Below are 9,543 nucleotides of genomic sequence, written 5' to 3' on the forward strand. Positions count from 1 at the left end.
GTTTCTGTAAATTACCCTAAAAATTTCTTGTTGATTGACAGCAAAGTAAGTCAGGACAGCTTTGGAGAAACCTACTCTAGTCACCTTTCAGAGCACAACTGGGAACTATTTCTGACAGAGAGGAGCCTATGCATATAAAGACAAAAGAGCCGATTCCAACTTTAGTACAGTAACACAAGTGAAAATGGACTTCTGGGAGGGGAAGAAAAGGGTCAGTGGTCATGGACATAAATTAACACAAAAGATATAAATTAAGCACAAGTAGAATGAAAAATAAAGACTACATGAAAGAAGAGGGTAACAGGAACTGAAGAGGTGTCAATCTTTCTGCTGTCTCCTACGTATGATAACTTTAAGATAAATAATTAAAAAGAAAAGCAATGAAACAGTTGATATTCACTGCTCTTTGCAGTGCACTGTATTTTAATGTACACAGCCTCTTCGTACCTCTGTAAAACTCCCCACCCCATGACCAAGTTTCATGGAAGTATTATGGTCCCCCGACCCAAAATCATGGTCTAGGAATAAAATTTGATTCACAGCACTGATTTTCAAGTTACATGGCTCAGATATGCCTATGATTAATAAAAGACAAGGCCACAAAAGCACCCTAATATACAGTCAGTAATTTACATTCTATACACTATTCAAATAACGGTACACGGTTGTGGAAGAATCTGTCCCTTTCACCATCTAAACACTTAAACTGGAGAATGTTTTCTAAAACTTTTTTCTTCAATTTATTTATTTAATTTGTCTTTTAAACCAAGCCCTCCTCACTATGTTTGTGGAATAGCAATAATATTTGGAAAAAAAAAAAAAAAAAGAAAAACCAACAACAACACCAAACCTGCTTTGGTTTTGTGAGTTTTTGGTTAGCTTTTTTGGTTGATTTTTTGAGTTGGGGAGGTGTGAGAGCTGTTAATTTTGTCTATTTTCTATATTAAACACTGTGAAAATGTGCACTATGGTGAAGTCTCAATCCTCCACCCAAGCAGCCATTGCAGAAAATGTTTCTGTTGGAAAAGTTGGTGAAATATGAAAATTTTCCTAAACCTCATTCTTCCTCTGAAGCATTACTTAACCTTCAGGCGATAAATTTAGTCACTGAAGTGAGAAATGGACACTTTTAGTAAGGCTTTTAACTACATATCCTAATGAAACGTAAACAAATGGTGTCCCCGCCACTGTGTTGGTTGCATGTGTGTTTATGTATAGCATGGAAGCAAACTGAATATTTTTCATACCTAAAGATTTATTGTTCTATGGTAATTTCCAAACAGCACTGGAATACAAGCAGACAGTTCTTTCTTTTTAAGAACTGTAGATTGCTGGCTTTCTTTGTTACGTGACTAATGACCGCCATAAGGGTCTTCGCAGCAGCTTGGTTAGTTACAAGATCCAGGGAATATGTGGGTTTTGCCTACAAGGACAGTGTGTGCATTTCAAGGTACATTTATCTTTATTTGACTTATTTATTTGTTTGTTTATTTAAAGATAACTCACATCTCTGACCTCTGACACTGGCTAACCCATGCAGTAGGCTGTGGAAATGGTAATTTCCTACATCTAGCCATTAACTTGCATTCTTCTGGTGTCCCTCCTCCCTTCTAATTCTAGTGAATTTTGTGCTTTATAAAATCAGGCTGTTTCAAATATGAATAAATCTGTATGACAACCCCACCCTCTTCCCCACAAATACAAATCTGAATATGTATGTCAGGACCTGTGCACATGCCTAGTTTCTGTATGAGAGCATTCTGCCTATCTGGAGAAGTGATTTGACTTCTCGGTGTTACATTAGACCACTGTCATTAATGACAGAGGTGTCATTTTGATGTGATCTGTGAGGCAGCAGAAGCTTTGAAGTTGAAAGATAGAATAGACATGGATAAATTGTGCTTTGAGTATGCTGCTGTTGCACCATTATTGCTGGCAATTATTTCACCAAGTGACACATCTGATAAAAAGTCATCCGCCTTGCTGTGGAAAGAAACCACAGCTCGCTGAAGCACATGGTAGATCTGTCGATTTTAGAGGCTGACAAAAAGCTCATTAGTTTTGGCCTGATCATTCTGCAGCAATCTTGAACTCTTTTGCATTGTTTCTCCCCTCCTTGTCTTTTCAGTTGGTTTCCTTTTCTGTGATAGTGTTTCTGCTTTTCTGTTTTAATGCTTGGCCATTTGCTCCATTTTCTCCATACTGCTCTCTCCAGCACACCCCTTCCTAATGAGGTTCTTCATATGCCTCCCCCTTCTCTCATCACTTCCTTAACTGTCTTGAATAACGTTTATTTCTTTGTTGGTCTTATAAAGTGGGTTTTTTACTTTTTTTTTTTTTTTTTTTTTTTAATCTGCAGAGCATGTGAAATCTAACTTTTCCAAATAAATAACAGCAGATTGCAGGTAATTACATTTAAGGTTAGTTTCAAGTTAAACATGGAATACAGATTTGTTCCTTCAGCTATGTCCCAGGGGCTACATTCTTAAATGGATTCATACTGTGGGGTTGTACCTAAGTAAAGACTTCAAATAAGGGGAAGCAGATAGAGCTACTGTCAAAATTCCCACAGCAATTTATTTATATTGATTCGTTAGATGATAATATGTCTGTGATGGACAAAAGGGAACAGGAGCATGCAAGCAGGAATGTTTTAAATAAACTATGTGATCAAGAAAAAGGTAAATTAAACTACATGTTTAAGTGTGTAGGGTAACAGGGCAAGATAAAAGGCCAGAATTTATGATCAGATGTTTTTATATGACTAACAAAAAAAAAAAAACAACCAAAACCCAGTGAATGTATAGCAAGAGAATAATTACATTGTTAAGAGTTGTTAGAGGATGAACCTATGTACATTAGAAAGGAGTTCCTTGTCACATTAAAGGATTCTGGGCAAATTGCTCTAAAACACGAGTTTTCAGCAACAGAGGCGTGGTAAGAATAGAGGTATTAGAGGTTCTTCCTCTTTCTAAGCTGAAGAACGACTTTGTTAGAATGCAAACTCGTGTTCTGTGCTTCAATTATTATATTTTCCTGAATAGGTGAGCTGTAAAAGAAGGTCACCTCAAGCCATTCACATTACAAAAATTTCTTTCATCACAGTACGTCACAACTGGTCTTCCACAAAGGGGTCACAGAGTATGCGGCATAGATTAATTTCATCTAAACTCAAGTGTCTCAGATATCCAGTTACATTAGACTCCTTTCATAGACAATCAGGACTGATAAACATCTTCAAAAGGCAGTTTATGTTAAATAACTGCTGTTTGCTAGCATGAGCTTGGTCCACGTGCTTACTAAGCATGCTAAAGGTATTATGAAATGTGATAATGGTAGAGTCCATGGAAAGTAACCGTAGCTTTGGAGCATGTTCTGTGAGACTTCAAGACAGCAGTAGGTCACTGTCCAACAACATAAGCTTTACCAGAATAGGGTTACTCAGCCTGGAGGATTTAAATGTTCAGAGTCTTACAGACAGTATTATTTTTGCTCTAAATTAATGGTCTCAGTCTAATCCTTATAATTATGTCTTCACAGCATTTATAGCCAAGGGACAGGTGATTTAACTAGCTGGAGAGTCTCAGTCCTGCTAGCAATAGGCCTCCAGGTCAGAGGTGTATTAATGAGAGAACTGCTGGAGGATGATGAGCTGATCCTGCAGCTTCCAACAGCACTGAATTTATTACAAGGGACTCTATAGAAAAAAAAAAAAAAAAAAAATCAGATAATAACTATGCAAATCATACTGCAGATACAGCTATTATTATGACTGTAAGCACTTTTATTATTTGTTTTGGAGGGGTCCAGAGTGGTTGTGTCAAAGCCCAGGCCACATATACACTCTCCAGTGGTCACTGTGTAACACATCACAATGTTTGAAAGGAGCAATAGAAATAAACTTTACATCTATTCCTTCCAGGACTCATATCCTTTGCCAGCAGAGGTGGAAAAGGTCCTGTTTTGTAGAGGGCTTCTCTAATCAGTATTCTTCAGGTGTATCTTAGTGGTAGGAAATAGTAATACAAGTATTAAAGCTACCACACACAACTAAGCTACACGTAATAGGGGATAAAACTATGTTCTGCTGCTGGTATTTGGTACTGTTTGCATTGTTGTAGTTAGGCATGTCATACCCCAACCTTTTGCATTCTGAAAAGGATCTCCAGGTGTATCTTGGATATTTCTAACAAAGATGGATGAAAAGCATAGTTTATAACAAGTATAGATTTTCACATTATTCATAGAGACAGTTTTGATTTGTCACTTGCAAGCAAAGGGTGTGAGGCTCATAATTGATTAGAACAAAGAGTGTAAACTAGAAAGGACAACAATCCTTTGCTTAGAGTTTCTCCTGCATTCAGCAGGCGGTTGGTTTCATCCTGGGCAGAACAATGCTTTTCAGTGAGATTCGAGTTGTCAAAGGAGCATTACAAAGCCCAGCCTGCTGATTTCCCTACAAAATACCCTGCAGGCATTCAAGCACACATTAACAGAACTGTTTATTGAAAGTCCAGTTTCAACAAATTGAATCAAATGGCTGTAAGGAGTTTCATTGCTTGATGCTACCATCTTCCCTACAAATTCTTTGCACAGAGGCCGAATACAAAAAGCATCTGCGGAATCTAAAGTGATGAAGTAATATACCGTTGCAGAAACTGATCCAACACTGCAGGGAAACATGAAGGCTGATGCAATGAGCAAATTTAAGAGGGTTTCTTTGTCACACTTACCATCCATGCAAAAAACTGAGGTACTCAGCTACCCAAACCTCTACCCAGCTTCAAATCCCCTGTTATTAAACCTCTCTAGTTTCACTGTCATATGTAATAGTCTACACACCTAAGCACCTCCTCTTTTTCTCCATCCAGGTTTCCCAGGCAGTCCATAAGTTTTTAAATAATTCAATAATTTTAACAATCTGCTTAAATTTCATTCTGTAAAATGCTGTTTCTCAACAAGTAATTCATCAGTGTGGGATACTATATGTGTCACGAAGGCACCCCAAAAGTCAATTTTAGGTGAACAACAAGTTCCGAAACAGATTTTATTCTAGACAGAAAAGTGTAGCAAATAAACCAACTAGAAACAGGCTTTATACAATTATTTACACTCTAACAACATAAAATACAGGTTTGGATATCATTTGAGGAGATTATCAGGGTACGACAACTGAAGAATAATGACAATCCACAACCTACACACATTTGCTCACAGGAAACAAAACTAGGAGCCTCTCACTCCAGGGTATCCAGAGGAAATAATCACTTGCCTGGGTTAGGCGAGGGCTCACACTTGTCTGAGTTAAGCGTGGACTCATTCAAGGATATATCCAGTAGAGAAAAATAACCACTCACCACAGGAGGAGGTGAGGCGCTCTCAATCACGGGAAGTGTCCTTATCCATATACAGGATGATGGAAGGATGAGAGTTTTCATTATCTGACTAGAATATTGCAGAAACAGCAATGACGTTTGTGCATTATGAAAAGACAGAAGAGAGGTGGCTGATCCTGTGTAATGGGGGGATAGGAAACAAATTTTACAACACACTTCAGAAAGTCTATCACAAGGAAAAGTTATCTTTGAAATGATCTCTTCCTCAGTGGGAAAATATATATATGTGCAAATCATAGCCTTTCTTGGCTTTAACTGATATCACCAGTTGTCTTTGAAGCAGAGGAACCAGTCCTGTTTCTATCAATTCCAAACCTTAAATCAACATGGTATTGGCTTTTAAAAAAGATTTGCATTCAAGCTGTAGGCCTGGGGCAAAAGGCTACCTAATTCAGTTTGCACACATGGATTATGCACCCTACATATAAAGTCTTTTATCCATGATAAAACCAACATTTACTTATTTGTTTTGCACCATTCCTCGAGATAAATGCATTTCAAAATGTATGTTGTATTGTATCTGATATCTACATAGATGAGTTTGCCGGATAACACTTGAATGAATGCACTGAAAAAAACAGATATCCTTACAGTTTCTCCAAAATCAGAAGTTGCAAATACAATGTATTATTTCACCAGTCTTTACTTTGGTTTGATTTGCAAATTTCTGTGGAGAGTCTAAGAAGACAAAGATGTTAGAAATAAGAGTTTCCTCTTCCAAGCAGGAAAAGAAAATGGAAACTGAAGAAAGCAGTAAAAAAAAGTGCTATGGAGTGTTCATCTCTCTCCAACACATCGACTGGGACACTTAGATCTCACTGTCCTCCTAACAGTAAGATATTTTTGACAGAGACTGAAAGTGTCTGGTGACTGGATACTAGTGTCTAGTTGCTGGAAATAAATGAGAAAGTAGAAAAAGGCAAACCACACCCAGTGGTATATGAAAAATTTTGCGTAAGGTATGTTCTGAAAAGAATTTCTGATAATATACGTGTGTTTTCAGGCCTGAGGACCTGGGGGAATGGAAGGAGGTAGTGTTTTTTTAAAGAGGTCAGTTGAGTACATATAGCCAGAAATCATGCTTATGACCTGGCTTAGCTGCAGAAACACTACATACTTCAAGTGCTCATGGATATACAATTAAATTTTTTCTAACTTAACCAAGACAGCACAAAATCTTTGCCAATGAAACCTGCCTATTTTATTTCCTATTGTGTTATGTTTGAATATTATTTAGTTATTTGTCCCTTTTCTTCTTTCCCCATTTTCTTTTACAGGTAGAGTTTTTTAGATGCATAATGCCTAATTGGAAGGGTTAGGTTAGGTCTCTGTGCTAGCTTATGAAACAGCCAGGCACAGTGAACTCACTTGCTGTATAGAAGAGTAAAGAACCATTGCAGAAAACGAAGTCTGAATATTAACTCAGAGCAATTGATTTAATAAAGGCCAGTGTATGGCAGCACTACTTGCATTTTAAGAGTAAGTACTGGCTTCAGAAATGAAGTTCCTCCCTAGGAGGGAGGCAGATAAGTGACAGAAAACAGACATGAAGATATCACTTTCTGTATTTTCTACTTTTGGTCCCTTGATGTGGATAGTAACAGGTTTCAATCCCCTGTCAGTCACCATTCTTGAAGAGGATTCTTGAGGATGGAAGAGCCAGGATCAAAATCTGCAAAGTTTTATCAAATACTCACCCTGAAAGCAGAGGTCCTTTTCTTCCAATACACTGTAGAGATTTTCTTACTTGATTTCACTCACATTTGTAATTTATCTATCTCCATAGGATGCAATTACATAATCAATTATTTCTGGTAGCAAATCCAGGCGAAGAAGGTGCAGGTCCCAGCCATGCAGCCTTTCTCCAAGCTCCCCAGGTGTGATTACATATGACAGCACCAGCAAACAGTGAGCCAGGTAGCAAGCAGGCCCAGCAAAGGGCTCTGGATGAGAAACTATGCTGTTGATTTGGACCTGAAGTTTCCCTCCTTCCACCCACTCTATGCCTCGAGCAAGATACATATGTGTAAGTGCCTCACATCCCAGTTTGCTTAGGACAGTTCTGGGGTAGCATGGGTTTTTCTCTTGCACTGTAGGACAAGAGATATCCCCTTGAATACTAACTAGTAGCAGGATTCACTTGCGTCCTTTGCCTGGCACGCAGCATTTGAGGCAGTAACATCTCAAGCTTTCTGAGGCTATTCATATACTTTACTGCAAGTCGTATCACAGCTTTTATATACATCTACAAAAGAATAATGTGGTAGGAATTGCTGAAATGTCTTCCATTTCAATAGCAAGTTACATTATTCCATCTTCCTTCTCATGTTTGTTTTTTTTTTTTTTCCCCTTAACCTGTTCAGATCATACAGTGGCTTACTAATTCCTGTTTGAATTAGGATCTCCTTTTAGCCAGATACTGTGGCCCTATGTGCTGCTTTTCGCTGGGGTGGAGTTAATTTTCTTCCTAGTAGCCAGTATGGGGTTGTGTTTTGGATTTGTGGTGGAAACAGTGTTGATAATACAGGAATGTTTTAGTGATTGCTGAGCAGTGCTTACACAGAGACAAGGCCTTTTTGGCTTCTCATACCACTTCACCAGTGAGTAGTCTTGGAGAGCACAAAAAGATGGGAGCAGACAGAGCTGTGACAGCTGACCCCAACTGACCAAGGGGATATTCTATAACATATGACATCATGTTCAGTATACAATGCTGAGTTTTCTCACTTTTCCTTGTCTGATTCTCTCTTCCATCCCACCATGTGGTGGTTAGTTGACAGCGAGGTTAAACCACAACACACTGGCAATCAGTTTAGTCCCAGGATATTTGAGAGTCTTTGTGTGTGTGTGTGCATGTTTGACCTTGCCTTTGAAATTACCTCCCTAGTTTAAACCAAAATTTATATTTATCATCATATACAGCAAAAGGCAATTGTATCCTAATTGAAGTATGGTGAAAGACTAGTAGTACTGCCTCATAGTCCAGAAAAGGTGTGAGCAGCCTGCTCATTCAGTGCAACCACTTGCTGAGTAGGACTACCACATCATTTCAGAGAAACTGCAAAGGGTGCTGCTCAGCCTAACCTTTGTACTAGTGAGTAAACAGGACTGTAGATACACAACAAAATAGCTTCTTAGTTTAGCTATTCTATGGGCAGCAAACTGTGCCATTTAGCAGTCAAGACCCTAAAAAAATTATTAGGTAGTGACATATATGTGCAGATAAAAATATTCACATCCAAACACACACTCATATATTAATGAATGACTATGTATGGATAAATACTTCTTTTGTGATATAGATCCTTGTGCAGGAAGCAGATTAAACCTGTGATGAAGAATTATCTTCTCATCTTAAAATGGATACCTGTTCTTGGTGGCTTACATGGTTGTGCCTCACTTTCTTGTTATCATTTGTCTTCAGTAATTAGAAGTCAAACTTACTAATTAGTGCCTGACACCATGAAGGCATGATGTGGAGGAGTAAGATCTAAAGTACACCTAGTATACATCTCCATGCACATTTACTAACACAGAGTAGTCCTTTCATTAAACTGCTCTAGGCCAACATCAAAGTTTTTATGGTACACAAACTATCTTCTCCAGTGAAAGTACCTAAGGACGGTTTTGACAGGTGAGGGCTGGACCAGTTCTCTTCACTGACAGAGGTGCTGAGCCTATTTGTTACACAGTTCTCCATAGTCCTGCACAAATACTGTTGTGCATTGATTTTGTGTTTTTTGTTTGTTTGTTTTTCTTCCCCCTGAAACACTCTATTTGCTTAGAAAACCCCAGTGTAGCCATTTTATACCAGGTCCAAGTTAGGATTGAATTAACTATTTGGACTTTTGGGGTTTTTTTTTGGATGCTTAACTGAGTATTTTGCAATGCTTCACTCTTCTTTCCTCTCTATAATTCAGAATCAAAAGAAGGTTTATCGTACTGTGGTTGATTACAAATCACTGTGGTGATGCTGCTGCACAGAAGATTAATGATGTTAACTTTAAGGATAAGGTTATTTTAAATAGCAAAATGCCAGCCACACGCATTCAATCTTGCAGACTCCAACAGGAGACTAAATTATTCTTAAACAACTTAAAACAACCGTACAGTTGCATGTAGGATTATACCTAGTTCCTGCACTGCA

The 9,543-nt window shown here is 38.2% G+C and overlaps 1 long non-coding RNA gene across 1 annotated transcript in view; it reads left to right on the plus strand.

Annotated features, from left to right (window-relative positions):
* Nucleotides 1-9,543, plus strand: part of LOC110357179 (uncharacterized) — a 54,487-nt gene that overhangs the window by 38,332 nt on the left and 6,612 nt on the right. The window lies entirely within an intron of this gene.

The sequence above is a fragment of the Columba livia genome, chromosome 6 (genome assembly GCF_036013475.1).
Source record: "Columba livia isolate bColLiv1 breed racing homer chromosome 6, bColLiv1.pat.W.v2, whole genome shotgun sequence".
In the NCBI taxonomy this organism is placed as follows: Eukaryota; Metazoa; Chordata; class Aves; order Columbiformes; family Columbidae; genus Columba; species Columba livia.